Raw genomic sequence first — 16,683 nt, forward strand, 5'->3', positions numbered from 1 at the left:
CTTCCTTTAAAATCTTCTTTTGTGTTCAGCAGAACAAATAAACTCATACAGGTTTGGAACATCATGAGGGCGAGTAAATGATGACAGGATTTTTATTCTTGGGTGAGCCATCCCTTTAAAGTGCACCAATATAGGCTATTAAAGAGTTCTTTAGAAATAAATAAAATAATCAAATGTAAAATAATATAAAATGTGTTCTGCTGCAAGTTTGCATACTTGATTCCATGTTTATTGTTGAGCTGTTGTACTTGATTAATTGTCACTCTTATCACTACTATCACTCTTTAAATGCCAAGTTCATAAATGATTTTCAAAAACTGATTCAAAACTGGTTTGGAAAAAAAAAAACTTACAAACAAAATAACTTATTATTTTCAATATAAAAAGTGATTGTGCATGATTATATAGCATTATGGCTTTAAAATCAAAAAATGTGGTTATAATGGAAGTCAATGGGGCAAAAACAGCCACGAACAGTAAATGAGGGAGAAACAAAAACTGATCCTGTACAAAAACTAACAATGCATCAAATCTAAAGTTGTTACTAATCTTTGACATGCTCAATAATGTGATAAGAGGTAAAAAAAAAAAAAAAAATCCAGTCCAAAATCATTTTTTATATTGAAAATAAGTAATTTTGTGTGCATGTTGTGTTTTTTTTTCCAAATCAGTTTTGAAAATCATTTATGAACTTGACAATTAAAGAGTATTTTGTCTTTTATTATTATTATGGTACTGGATTGGGCTGAAAAGCCTCATAAATTAATAATCGTTCATTACCAAACTATGGTGCATTTCCATACTCAGTAATAAATAATAGACTATATAATCTGGGCAAACCTGGTGGGATGTTCCCACCAAAGCTGAGACCAAACCTACGCCCTTGGTTTATTATACTCGAAGCGCAGACTGGGTGCAGGCGTGATGAGACGTCATGCTCGGCCAGATTCGCCTCGAGCTTCTTCGGTTGCGGAGCCGCACGCAAAGTTACAAAATTTGACGTGCACACCGCCAAGCGAAATTGGGTCTCGCGCACTCCTCGTTGACGCAATTTTTGCCGCGCTCGTGCGGACGCGTCAAGTATAAACAAGGCTTAAAGCTACACTGAAGTTGGCCGTGTGATAAATGCAAGTTAATTCTTCAGTTCAATATTTGTGTCTAAAAAAGGCACATAAGTTCCTGTAGAGATAGCAATACACATTGTCCTTTTTTTTGTGCCAAATAAATGAAAGCATGTCATCAATGTCTTTCTCTTGCTGTATCAAAATCTCACCTAGCTTTCCTCAGAGATGGTCAAGTTCAGTTTGTGCATGATTACATGATCTAACAATTGTGTTAATACTGTATCCTGAATTGTGGATAAGTAAGCTATATATCATATTATGCTGAAGTAAATTTCTGGAGTCTTAACAAGTAAAAGCAAAAACAACAACAACAACCGTACAGAACTTAAAAACCGTGACCCTAAATCCGTGATACGAACCGAACCGTGGCTTTTGTGAACCGTGCCACCCCTAATGTGTACCTAAAGCAGTTTTCATCAATTTTATTTATTGCTTTTGGTATTTATTCAAGTGTATTTTTTGTTAACAGACTGAGAGTCCATTGCTTTTCTTGTTTTTGGTTGTTTTGTTAATTTATTGTGGATATTTAAAAAATTTTCCGTATCAGAGTCTTTAGAGATAAAAGTTTATTGATCTTTAAAAAAGGTGTACCTGCATTATTATGCCATTATCATTCTTTTAGATGAAAATGAACGAAAAATCTTATCATTTATCGCAATAATTTCTTGACCAATTTCTTGTCCAGCAAACTTTGTTATCGTGTGCTGTTTTTGCCTTTTAAACTCTGGTGTCAATTAAAAATGTTTCTTTGATGGTCAGTGAAAATCACTTTATCAGTCTTTATTCAGCAAGTTCATCCGTGTGTGTTCATTGCACTGCACTGCCATTCAGCTCAGTGGTATCATAATTTTCCTGTTAGACATCAAACATGGAACTCAACTCAAGAACTCAAGGTCTTTTATTGACGTTCTGTATCTTATGTTGCCACATAAGAACGAAATACGTACTCAGGACCAGCAGCGTAAAAAAAGATAATTATCATACAGTAGGCTACATAGAATAATTAAAACATAATTTAATAGACTACAACATTTTAAAGTAACATAGTAGATATATGTACAGTATAGTTATAAGGTAGTCATTGCTTTTCTTTAGGCCTTACTTAAATCGGTCAAGGGCCTCCAACCAAATTTTGCTTAGGGCCCCCAAAGGTCTAGGGCCGGCTCTGAAGAAGCTGATGAGACCGCTTTGCTTGGCCCCGTGGATGGGAAATTTAGTTTTAAAAAACGAAATGATGGAAGCGTCGACAAGAGCATGGTTGTGTGCAAGCTATACAACAGGGGTATCCAAAGTCGGTCCTGGAGGGCCACTGACGTCCTGCAGATTTTAGCTCCAGCTTGCCTCAATACACTGCTAAAGTTTCTAGTATGCCTAATAAGACCTTAATGAGCTAGTACAGGTGTGTTTAATTGGGGTTAGAGCTAAACTCAGCAGAACAGTGGCCCTCCAGGAGCAGGATTGGACACCCCTGCTATACAACAAGGAATTAGCGTATCACCGCAGCACATCGAGCCTCAAATATCACAAATATGCTTTTGCTACACTTAATGGCAAACATTGCACTGGTCTGCTGGACTGAAATAAATAAACAATATTTTGTTGATTAAGCTTATGTATTCAGTCATTATTCAATGGTATACTAAAAATACATGTAAAAAATTACTTCTCATTGTTCTCAGGTAAAATATTTATATGCGATTAAAATGCGATTAATTTCGATTAATTAATTACAAAGCCTCTAATTAATTAGATTAATTTTTTTAATCGAGTCCCGGCCCTAATATATATATATATATATATATATATTTGTAAATATTCCCTTTCATGCAGTGTGTAATATAAATATATATATATATTTAATCTAAAAGTTAATCAGTTAGGTACATTATGGTTTATGCTCCATCTCTCTCTGTCTCTCTCTCTCTCTATATATATATATATATTTGTAAATATTCCCTTTCATGCAGTGTGTAATACAGCTGTTTGTGAATGTAAAGTCAAAGGTGCATGATAAATAAAGTTACTGGGCCCTATTTTAATGGTCTGGAGCACATGGCGCAGGTGCACTTAGGGCATGTCTGGATCCATTTTTGCTAGTTTAACAACGGAAAGAAAACGGTCGGCGTGCCAGGCACATGGTCCAAAAATGTTGTCCCTAGTCTCCTATTGAGTCATCGGTGTGTTTTGGGCGTAACATGCATTGAACCAATCAGAGTCTCATTCCTTTTAAAAGCCAGTTGGGCTCGCACCATGGCGGATTCGTTAATTACATGTGATTGGAAAGACTAAACGCTTCTCAAGAAAGGAATCCTTTTATTTTTAATATTTAAAGATGTTTGTGTGCTGCTGCGTGTGTGTGTAATAAGCAGAGTGTACACGCGTTGTGCACTGCATATAGGTGCATTTTACTAACACACCCTTTAAATAACACAAAAAATAATTTGTTTTCTTGTTTCTCAAATAGTAACACACCAACAATGCGCCTGAACACACCTGGTTTTTAGACAAGCAAGGCCATGGGCAAACAGATGGGGGCAAGTGCATTTGCTATTTAAACAACGTGACTTTGGATGTGAAAATGCATAAGGCTGATATAAGGCTGCATAAGGCTGAAACTAGTAAAAATACTTGACGTCATTTGTGCCGGGTGTATGATAGGGCCCATTGTCTCCCAAAATAAACAATCGACTCTGAGCGCCTATACGAGTCGTCTGTATGGGGAGTCGAATCCCATTGCGTGACGGTTCTATGCCACTAGAAATGACATTTGCATTATGCCCTCCTACCTGTCCTCAAACACGTAATTTTACTGACAACTGCTTCTCAAATCTCTGAGGCGGTTCAAAATACGTTCTTTTGTGTTTCTGGCTAACTCACGTTATAACTGTCTTACTGTTAATAGAGCCACTATTATTAGATAGACATATAGTCTAATGGATGTTAAAAGATGGAGCAAGATTTTATTTGCAAATTTCCTCACTTACGTTTGTGCATGGCTAACATATGTGCTGTTATTGGTACAGTTCCTGCATGTGCACCACAATAAATGAGAAATAATCACAAGGGTTTGTTGATGGCCGTACATTTGTTAATGCTGATGGTAAGGAATTACAGCTGCAACATCTCATAATGCACCTCAAACTGAGTAGCACATCACTGAGAAACGTCCTGCTCAAGTTGTCCTTAGTGATGGAGGTTCAGGTTGAATAACTGGTTCGGACTCGGATTGATATGGTTATATCGACGTCATTGTTACTGTCTTTACAGTGTGTACAATCACTGAGATTTTGGAAGCTTCCGTTGCTGAAGAACAGTGCTGTGATGGGCATTTGTTTCTGATGTGCGCTGTAAGCAGTCGACCAATCACATTAGCTTGCGCTGTCTGGCCAATCAGATGAGAGTAACTTGCGGAAAGGAGGTATTTAGAGAGACCGGTTCATTGAACACTGTGGTGATGTGCAATGTATTACGAGAACATGTAAACCTGTTGTAGGAGACTCCAAAACAAAATTAGGAACCATAAAAATATCATAATAGTGTCACGTCACAGACAAGGGAAAATGGTGTGAGGAAGTGATAATTTTAGTGATGTTAACAGTGACACCAAAGCTCCGAAGCGTGTGTCAAAAAAATGAAACTATTTTCTGTGAAGCTTTGTATCGATGCTTGATTCGTTCTATCAAAACCACGTGACCAATGACATCCGAAGCTTCGTTTCACAAACACCCACGTGACTGATTCAGAAAGGTTTAAAAATGCGCGACACAGGGCGTGCCTGTGAGGTGTATTGCGTTGCATTGAGCGGGTTTTTTGTATTGCGCGAGTTTGTTATGGACCCTGTTGCAAAGAGAGGGCGTTCTGAAATGTGGGAACACTTTCATTTGATTTCGCCCAATAAGGTTGATCATTTATTTGGCTTTTGTTCTGCCGCATATATTTATTTATTTATTTATTTATTTAATCCGCACTAGCCTATGACTTCATACATTAGAGACAAGTATAGGCTTATTCTTCTATAATCATGTGAACGTGTGTGTGTTTTTCCTTGTGTGCATGCATTTATTTAGCATACTTCCTTTATTCGTGAGTTTTATTTGTATACAAACAGGAAAAATTTTCACATTCACAATACAAAACCATATCTTTATTGGTTTAAGTTACTAGGAGTATGCAATGGAACAGATTGTGTCATATAATGTCATATATAATATATTGATTAATTTATTTATCAATCCATTAATTCACTTTTTGCTTCTAGATAATGCGTCGGTTGCAAAACATTTTGCAACACAACGCTTTCCCTCACTTTCACTGGCAGAGGTCCTCGTTGAGCTCTGACTTGAAAAGCTTCGAGTAATGAACCTTTTTCTGACACAACTGTGCTGAAAGCTTCACTGGTTCAGAAAGCTTCACTTCGCCATCACTAGATAATTTATTATAAAAAGAAACATAAATACAAAACAAACCCCACAAGGGGGCAAAAATACATAATCAAAACATTAACTCAAAAACATACCAGCGGTGAAACGGAAGACGCAGACATTACACAAGGATCCAACACAGACTGACAAACACAAGGAGCTTATAAGGGGAAGAAATCAAGAGGGAACAGGTGGGAGAAATCAACACTAATCAGATAACAAGGGGGAGGGATCAGACAATGACAGGAGCACATGCTGGACATCACAAAACCCACATGTGCACACAAGACAGGACAGGCATGTGACAAATAGAGGTACTCTCAAAAACTGTGCATTTAACTGTAGAATTAGATGCCTTTAGATGTAGACCGTATATGGGAGTTTACGTTGACCAATTAACAGGTTTTTACCATAGTATTTTTACAGTCTTTTACCATTAAAATGACAGTCATTTAATTGTAGCGTGTTCTGGGTGGTTACTAGGTGTTGTTTGCCATTAAACATCCAGAAACTAGCTCAAGTCCTCATTTGGCGTTAGTATATGGAATTATTTTATCATCCAGCAGCTGAAAATCGTAAGTCTGATTACTTATCTCACCTCATCCTGCCCACATGATTTGAAGTAGCATTCACGTGTGTAGCATACATGTAACAAACGTTTAATACTTAGGGTCGCTGGAGCTGTTAAAGGTCACTGACCTGAATTATTATTATTATTATTTTTTGTATATTAACCTCTAAAACAGATGGCAAGATTTGTATCCATCTCACATGAGGAGCTCAATTCTTTGGTTTCTCTCCTTATCTCCAGGTTGAACTTTGATCCTGTCTTTAGGAATGTGCAAAGTGAGATTACATCAACAGGTGCAGGTCCTTAACCTGGTAACCTCAGGAATGATGATTCACCCCTTTCCCTAATAACCGGAGGCGGCACACCCTTTCCCTGTGGAACTCCATGACAATATGCCAGCATGTCACACATGCGGTTTTGTAAAGAGGGCCCATCTCCGCTGGATTTAATCAACAGGTGTGAAATTCTTTTGTAGATGTGGAGATGAATGTGTTGCTTTTTCAAATCTCAAGAGAATTGGATTCTCTTTAAACCATTTATTTAAGTCAAACAGTAAGAGGAAAGAGCTATAAAATTAACATGGATAACATCTCAGATTGTTTCATGAGAGCAAAATTGAGATCTCTGACTTCGATTTAAGACTTGTTAAATCTGAGAAGACTTTGACACATTGATCTCTTTCGAAACTCTAGAGGCGACACTTGAGATTAAAAAAATGTGAGAAATCTGCTCTCCATTTTTAGCTCATTGCTGTCAAGAATTTTAAAGAGATCTAATTTGTGATTTTTCTTTGAAGTTCCACTGAAGTGCCTTGAAACATGCAACATTATTCAATGTGTTGACATGATTTCCACTGAAACAGGAAGACAGGGCGGGACATATCGATCAGCTCCTCCCCTTTTCAAAAATAGCCAATAGCGTTTAGTTTATATCACAGCTCGGACAGAGTCGAGTTAAGCCTGCAGTTTCTTTTTTCCTCCTAATTAAATCCTCCTCCTCCTCCATTAAAAATACAGCATTCTGTGCAGAATTCAAATCTGATTTTTTGGTGGTCTGCGCCGTCTCGATTCGCTCTGTGCTATTGTATCTCTGTCTGGACTGGAGTTGCAGCGGTTCATGTGAGACTGACGTAAAACCAGACTTCATTTACCCCAATGGAAAGCATATTTACACTGTGTGAATCATTCCCTATCCCTACTATGTGCACTGTGCCATTCACCATGTAGAAAGTCTTGTGAACAAGTGACTGACTTCAGATGCAGCTTCAATGCCTGTTTTATAATGTAGGGGCTTCAGATTCTAGAGAGCATTACGCTTATATCTTCTAAATATGAATTTTGTCATTGTTTTGGAGCAACACTAACTTATAGCTAACAGTAATGCTAACATATTCATACTAAAAGCCAAAAAAACATCAAACAGAAGCTTATAGCATCAAACCACAGCATGGCATCGACTCTCTTTACTTTATTAACACACTCTTCTAATCTTTTTGTGAGTCTTTGTCATTGCATGTTATTCGCAAGAAAACCACGATTGTTATCTTTTGTCAGAATGTAATGGTTTTCTCTGCTGCTCCAATTCCAACTTCCTTGCATATTTTTTTCAAAATCTATTCTGTTTCGCTCAGCAATCGGTTGCATTATGAGAGCAAAAAAATTTTGTTTTCAACTCTTTCCTTGCCAACATTTTTTTATCATTTTCACAAAGGTTTCATGGCCCACAGCCTTTGCTTTTAAAAAACAACAACACTTGAATCTGGGTAAGTTTCATAAAAAACATTTTGAGCAAACATCTGAGAAATTCACATTTTAGACTAAGTCTAGATCAGATATAGAAGGATGATCAAAAGGTAGATGTCCATCAACAGTCCATCAACTCCCCCAAAGCTTCACAGTCCTATAGCTCATCCTGGGTCAACATTTCACTTAGTAACATAAGGCAGTTACGGTTTATATGTTGTTTAATGTTGATGATCACACAATATTTTACATATGCATCTGCTTACTATGATATTGTTTGTTTGTGCTTTTTCTTCTCCTGTGTTTTGATCAGGAGATTTAGTTCTCTTTCAGAAGATGTTTAATAGCCCCCTACCCATGGGCGTAGATTACGCGGGGGACGTGTCCCCCTCACTTTTAATAAAATGTATTTTCGTCCCCCGCACTTTTACTGGGTCTCACCGATCCTAGTCGACCCGCTTCGAGCGGGATTCGAACCTGCGCGAGGGCGGGCAAGTTAACAGGGACGCTAAAAAACAGCTTTCTCTAATCTCGGTTGAGAGCGCGCTTCTTGAGGTCACGGGCAAATGTATTTACATAGAAACCAAAGTGAATACATCAAGATTTAAATTCAGAGACAAAAAATTATCTATGCAGGACCTGTAATTTTATTCGAATCTAAATATGAGGAGGGCGTTCTCACAGAAAGTCCAAAAGCGGATTCGTAGAGGTAATACCTCTGGAGCTGTAGCTGAGCTGAAGGAAAACAATCGTTATGAGTGATGAAATGTGACGACGACAATCAGACGATTGCGACAATATATGCTTTATGTGTGTTTTTCAAGTCATCTCAATGTAGGCTATTTATTGACAATAAAGTAGGCTATATGAATAATGCAGCTTTTAATGTTTAGTATCTTCTGCTCACCAGGGCTGCATTTATGTAATCAAAAATAGTTAAAACAGTACAATTTTGAAATATTATTACAAATTAAAACAGCTTTTTTTCTATGTGAATATATATAGTAATTTATTTCTTTGATCAAAGCTGAATTTATAATCATTACTCCAGTCTTCAGTGTCACAAGATCCTTCACTAATCGTTATAATCAAGATATAATAATCAAGATATAATCAAGATATAAGATATAAAAAATAATTTTATAATCAAGAAACATTTATAATTATTATCTGTGTTGAAAACATTGTGCTGCTTAAAAATGTTGTGGAAACCACGATAGCCTACATGTTATTTTTCAGGATTCTTTAATGAATAGAAAGTTCAATGGACAGCATTTATTTGCATTTATTAAATACATTATCTTTTTTAATATTAAAAATATCACTTGTGATCAATTTAATGCATGCCTGATCAATAAAAGTATTAATTTCTCTCTTTTTTAATTTTACCACAAATGTTTAGATGGTTTCCACAAAAATTAAGCAGCACCTTGAGCAGCAAAACTGATAATAATCATAAATGTGTGTTGATCATCAGATCCTCATCTGAGAATGATTAGTGAAGGATCATGTGACACTGAAGACTGGAGTAATGATGATAAATTCAGCTTTGATCACAGGAATAAATGACACTTTACTATATCTTCACATGGAGAACAGCATGGTTTACATCAGAATATATCTATATTTTTTTACATTGCATAAAATCTATGGAATCTTAATGCACAATTGTTTGTAGTATATAAACCAATCATAAAATTGGCATAAAAAATAGGAGAATAATATTATAGATATTAATTAGTGGTTATTGTTCAGCAGTGTATTTGATATCTTGCCCAATTAAAAGCAAGAGATGTGATAAATTATATTGGTCCAAAAAAAAAGGGGGGGGGGGGGGGGTATTACGACATTTCTGTCCCCCTCACTTCTGAAAAGATGGCTACGCCCCTGCCCCTACCAAATAACTTGAAATGTTATTATAATGAAATTTTCCATCGAAGGCTGGAGTAGAGTTCAGCTTAACCTTGTTTCAGCAGAAGAACATTGTTTTGGTTGTGCTTTGGCTCTGCATGACTGTGCGGATGAATATGAGCCTTTACAATAGATAATGCTTTACAATTAACTCTTATTTATCTTTTCAATAAAATCTACCTTGTTTAGTAATAAAAAAAAAACACCATCACCTCCGTGTTGCTTTTACACCATTTCAAATCCCTCAGTTCTCTCCATCTCTAAAAAGCCAAGCCGATGTTGATTCTTGTTTTATTATGAACTGTCGTGTTGTCTTTTCTCCAGCAGACTCTCCTCTGTTCGACGTTTGTTTACACAGGTTATTTTCTGGAGGTTGGAGATTCAGTGAGTCCATGTCAACCTTTCTTGCTTGTTGTGAGAACTAAACTATGGCACTCTCACACACCAGGCATTCATCTGGATAGTTTCCTGCACAAACCACTCTGACCGGCCTAAAATATAAACACTTCTAATAGGTTTAACATAGTTAATCAGTGCAAGCCTAAAACATGTTTTGGCATGAAAAAAAAAAAAAAGTTAAATAGTGTACGTTTAAGATGAAAACAGCCTTTAAAATTAAATCAGGCTTTATCCATTTAAAGTTACATTAAAGCCATGTTTGCATTTATAAATCACTTTTAATCCAGATCAGTATTTTGTATGCATCTGATAGCCAACCTTACTCTGGTTGTTATTGTTTAAACATTTCAAGCAGGTGTTCCTTCAAGCCTGGTTAACTGACCCTTTCTGCTCCAAAGGTGCATAACTGCCTGACTTTATAAGGCACTTCCTATGTGTGCATACGATGACATCATATCAACAGTGGTGTGTGTGTGTGTGTGTGTGTGTGTGTGTGTGTGTGTGTGTGTGTGTGTGTGTGTGTGTGTGTGTGTGTGTGTGTGTGTGTGTGTGTGTGTGTGTGTGGGTACGAGAAGCATGAGTTGGGAGGGATCTGGCAACAGAGGAAAGTTCATGGCCGTGTTTCTATCAACACGAGGCAATCTGCGCTCAGATCAGTTCTCAGTTCTGTCTCCACACCTGATCGCAAAGTGAGGTGCATTGTGTGTCACAGAAAAGTTAGACTTTTATTTGAGAGACGATGCATCCTGTAAGAAAGTTATTTCAGATGGAGAAACTACAACTTAGCTGGGTTAATGTATAGACAAATGCAAATAGTACTTGAACAGCTTCTAATCTTTTACAAATGCATATATGCATGCTGTCGCATGAACATTTGCATTGAATGCACATTTACACAAATGCTCAACTGAACAATCACGAACTTCACAAGTGCACAGCCATTGTGCACAAGTGCATAGCACATGCATGCACCTTTCTGCGAAACACCACTAGCACAATGTCAAAAATCGACAGTTTATTCACTCTCCTGCTGGCCACAACTGGTCCGCTGGAATGTGTGGAATGTTCTTGAAATTATAAGGGGATTAAAGCGAGTCGGCTCATCCACGGCCAAATATCGGATGATAAGCCTGTTGGGTTTGGGGGGCCAAGGCCAGACACGGAGATTTGCAACACTGTAACACAAGCACATTTTGTTCCTGCTGCATTCCTGCCTCTCGGCTCTGTTTGTTTAGCACTTTGAGGTTTTTTGTGTGGCATTGTGTTTGACCGTATGTAAAGCTTCACTCTTAGTATGGAAGTTAAAGTAGCCTTGCGTGGCATGGAGTGAGCTGCCAGATTTTATTTAACACTGAACAAAATATTCAGTGGTGTCATACGACTAAACCAATGCAGCTTATTGGACAAAAGAAGGAAATAACATTAAAAACATAAACGTTTTACATAAACCATGATTGCCCTCATTTTTTAGCTTGTATTTAATGTAGTCTGGATTGCATGCTCTTTTATCTCAAGAAGTTTTCTTCATTGTTTTGAAGATAAGGGAATGCCACTCAACTTGTCCAAGTCGGCCTGTCTATTTTAACTTGTACCAGGTTTATTATCGTTAAATAAAACTATTCAAAACATTCCTGTTAGTTCAAATTAGGCTGAAATAAACTTAAGCTAAATGAAAATAAGTATAACATTGCATTGGCAATAAACTGAAATAAATTTAACCACTAAAATTACTAACTGGAAAAAAAATAACTATAACTAAGGGGCCGTTTACTTGACTGTTTTCTAGGGATGCGCCGATATGAAAATTTTGGCCAATACCGATAATTCTTTATATTTAAAAAAGCCGAATAACTGATAACTGATATGTTGGCTGATAAACCTAAATTCCCAAATTTTTATATAATTTTTGAGAGCTTGAATACAAAAAAGTCTCATCATTAAAAGCCACATCCCAAGCACACAATTAAAATGTTCTTATAATATTATGTAGCCTATTTTCCTTTTCTGAAGTGATTCCAATCGTATTTCAAGCAATTCAAAACCATCATGGCGAACAGTGCGCATCTACAGTGTCTCAGCTGATTGAAATAATCCATTATTTATCAGCTTTAATATATCAGCCCAATTTTCTTATCGAACCAATAACGCTAACATTAAAAATGAACATATATCTGTAGATACCGATATGGTGGCCGCAATATCATACATCCCCACTAGGAGTGTAACGATTCGTTTTAACAACGATTCGATTCGTATCACGATTTGAGGTTGTCGATACGATTCAAGGACGATATTGGTTCATCAACTATTACTGCTACTTCTGCTTGTTTTTCAAAATAAAAATATTACAAAATTAATATCAAAAATAAAGTGAAACTAACATCTCTTCAGGTTTAATTAACAGTAGGTTTACCTACTACTTTTGCTTTTGTTTTTCAAAATAAAAATAATAAAAATATAATATTAATCAAAAATAAAGTGCAACCAACATTTCAGGTTGAATGAGCAGTAGCTAAACCTGCTACTACTACAAACAGCGAGTGACTTATTTAGAACATCTCTGTCTTTACTAAAGTGTTTTCACACACTGGACCACAATGCTGCTTGATTATTTCTCGCTCGTTGGCAAATCCTGTCCTATGCTTTCTTTTCTTTTAGCTTGCTGCTGCTGGTGCGTGTGGCTGACGTCACATATAGGCAGACTGAGTAACGATATATCGATAAATCGATGTAATAGATGAATCGTTACACCGCTAATCCCCACTGGTTTTGGAATTTTTACATTTGTTCAGTTACATGGCATTTTGTAAAAACTGTGATTCTTTGGCATCACCAACTTATGGAAGCTTGTTTCCGCCTCAGAATAAAAAAAATAAAAACGTTAACTGCGACTTTTTATCTCACAATTCTGACTTTTTTTTTTCTCTTTCTCACAATTGCTACACTATAAAAAAATATTTAGAAAAAAGTTGCCTGGTTGCCTTAAAATTTTGAGTTCATTGAAATTGAAATTTTGAGTTAATACAATGAACATTTTTTGAGATTCGACAACCTTTATTAAAATATCATTAAAAGATTTTGTAACCATATTGGGTAATTGTGTGTGTTTTATTTCTGATGACGCAGTGAAACATGCCAAATAGTGCTATTTTCATGATTTATCAATTTTTTATGTGGTTCAGATACAAAAATATTTTGAGATTTTATTTATTAAACAAATTTCCTTCTTTGTATCAACTCAAATTTTTAATTTCAATAAACTCAAAATTTTAAGGCAACCAGGTTACTTACTTTTTTAAGTTAAACCAACAAAAAAACAACCTACATTTTTTACAGTGTAGATATACAGTGCATCCAGAAAGTATTCACAGCACTTCACTTTTTCCTCATTTTGTTGTTACAACCTTATTCCAAAATGGATTAAATTCATATTTTTTCCCTAAATTCTACAAACAATACCCCCTAATGACAATGTGAAAGAAGTTTGTTTGAAATTTACATATTACAGTATTCACAGCCTTTGCTTGATACTTTGTTGAAGCACCTTTGGCACCAATTACAGCGTTGAGTCTTTTCGAGTTTGATGCTACAAGGTTGGCACACCTATTTTTGGGCAGTTTCTCCCATTCTTCTTTGCAGGACCTCTCAAGCTCCATCAGGCTGGATGGGGAGCATCGGTGCACAGCCATTTTCAGATCTCTCCAGAGATGTTCAATTGGGTTCAAATCTGGGCTCTGGCTGGGCCACTCAAGGAAAGTCACATTCATGTCCCATAGCCACTCCTTTGTTATCTTGGCTGTGTGCTTAGGGTCGTTGACCAGTTGGAAGATGAACCTTCGCCCCAGTCTGAGGTCCAGAGCACTCTGGAGCAGGTTTTCTTCAAGGATTTCTCTGTACATTGCTGCATTCATCTTTCCCGCGATCCTGACTAGTCGCCCAGTTCCTGCCAGTGAAAAACATCCCCACAGCATGATGCTGCCACCCCCATGCTTTACTGTAGTGATGTTATTGGCCAGGTGAGGAGTGGTGTCTGGTTTCCTCCAGACATGACGCTTACCATTTAGGCTAAAGAGTTCAATCTTTGTTTCATCAGACCAGAGATTTCTAAATGTATAAATGACTGCATAAATGTTTCTGTACCCTTCCCCAGATCTGTGTTTTGATACAATCCTGTCTCCACAATTGCTTGGACTTCATGGTTTGGTCTGTGCTTTGACATGCTCCAACAGTAGGACCTTATATAGACATGTGTGTGCCTCTCCAAATCATGTCCAATCAACTGAATTTACCACAGGTGGCCTCCAATCAAGTTGTAGAAACATCTCAAGCATGATCAGTGGAAACAGGAAGAACCTGAGCTCATTTTTGAGTGGCATGGCAAAGGCTGTGAATACTTATGTACATATGATTCTTCTAATTTTTTTAATTTTTTTATAAATTTGCAAAGATTTCAAACAAATTTCTTTCATGTTGTCATTAGGGGGTATTGTTTGTAGAGTTGAAGGGAAAAATGTGAATTTAATCCATTTAGGAATAAGGCTGTAAAATAACAAAATGTGGAAAAAGTGAAGTGCTGTAAATACTTTCCGGATGCACTGTAAAGTCAGATTTGTGAGATAAAAAGTGTCTTTCCTCACATTGACTTCTTTACAAATCTCACAATTCTGACTTTACATCAGACAATTCTGACTTTATATCTCTCAATTCTGACTTTATATCTCTCAATTCTGACTTTATATCTCACAATTCTGACTTTATATCTCACAATTCTGACTTTATATCACTCAATTCTGACTTTATATCTCTCAATTCTGACTTTATATCTCACAATTCTGACTTTATATCTCACAATTCTGACTTTATATCTCTCAATTCTGACTTTATATCTCTCAATTCTGAGTTTATATCTCACAATTCTGACTTTATATCTCACAATTCTGACTTTATATCTCACAATTCTGACTTTACATCACACAATTCTGACTTTATATCACACAATTCTGACTTTATATCTCACAATTCTGACTTTATATCTCACAATTCTGACTTTATATCTCTCAATTCTGACTTTATATCTCACAATTCTGACTTTACATCACACAATTCTGACTTTATATCACACAATTCTGACTTTATATCTCACAATTCTGACTTTATATCTCTCAATTCTGACTTTATATCTCACAATTCTGACTTTATATCTCTCAATTCTGACTTTATATCTCACAATTCTGACTTTATATCACACAATTCTGACTTTATATCTCACAATTCTGACTTTATATCTCTCAATTCTGACTTTATATCTCTCAATTCTGACTTTATATCTCTCAATTCTGACTTTATATCACTCAATTCTGACTTTATATCTCTCAATTCTGACTTTATATCTCTCAATTCTGACTTTATATCTCTCAATTCTGACTTTATATCACTCAATTCTGACTTTTTATCTCTCAATTCTGACTTTATATCTCTCAATTCTGACTTTATATCTCTCAATTCTGACTTTATATCTCTCAATTCTGACTTTATATCTCTCAATTCTGACTTTATATCTCTCAATTCTGACTTTATATCACTCAATTCTGACTTTATATCTCACAATTCTGACTTTATATCTCTCAATTCTGACTTTATATCTCTCAATTCTGACTTTATATCACTCAATTCTGACTTTATATCACTCAATTCTGACTTTATATCTCTCAATTCTGACTTTATATCTCTCAATTCTGACTTTATATCTCTCAATTCTGACTTTATATCTCTCAATTCTGACTTTATATCTCTCAATTCTGACTTTATATCTCACAATTCTGACTTTATATCTCACAATTCTGACTTTATATCTCACAATTCTGACTTTATATCTCTCAATTCTGACTTTATATCTCTCAATTCTGACTTTATATCACACAGTTTTGCTATTTCTTAAACAGTCAGAATTGCAAGATGTAAACTCACAATTGGATTGTTTCTTAGAAACAAGCTTCCATACCAACTGGCATAGCAGAATACAGTTTGTTTTAACGTTAATCTCAGGATAACGTTATCTTCTGTACACGAAAAACGCAAAGGAAAAACTTTTAGATTAAATCTAACTGTGGGAAATAATAAATAGCAATATATATATATATATATATATATATATATATATATATATATATATATATATATATATATATATATATATATATATATATATATATATATATATATAACAAAAGTAATATAAGAATATAAGACTGATTTGCACCAAACTAAGTTTTTTCTTTTATTGCACACAGCCTTTGACATCAACAACAAAGGGCATTAGAACTGTTTTGTTTAAGTTGAGAAGACTGTAAAGATGTTTTATCATAATTATCCATGATTTTATGATTAGTTAGTTGCATTTTATTATTTGCATTTAGCTTCCTACTATGCACAACAGACCTGTGACCTGACTGAAGTCCTCTGTAAACATACATAAACACTGGGATGAGATCTATTCATCTCACGTCCACATGGGC

At 35.8% G+C, this 16,683-nt stretch overlaps 1 long non-coding RNA gene across 1 annotated transcript in view; it reads left to right on the forward strand.

Annotated features, from left to right (window-relative positions):
• The window catches only part of LOC137058515 (uncharacterized), a 73,474-nt gene extending 66,911 nt beyond the window's left edge, over nucleotides 1-6,563 (forward strand). Inside the window, exon 3 of the long non-coding RNA XR_010900713.1 lies at nucleotides 6,357-6,563. This is a non-coding gene — a long non-coding RNA (uncharacterized lncRNA). The remainder of the gene's footprint in view (nucleotides 1-6,356) is intronic.
• Nucleotides 6,564-16,683: the final 10,120 nt, after the last annotated feature.

The sequence above is a fragment of the Pseudorasbora parva genome, chromosome 22 (genome assembly GCF_024679245.1).
Source record: "Pseudorasbora parva isolate DD20220531a chromosome 22, ASM2467924v1, whole genome shotgun sequence".
Taxonomy (NCBI): domain Eukaryota; kingdom Metazoa; phylum Chordata; class Actinopteri; order Cypriniformes; family Gobionidae; genus Pseudorasbora; species Pseudorasbora parva.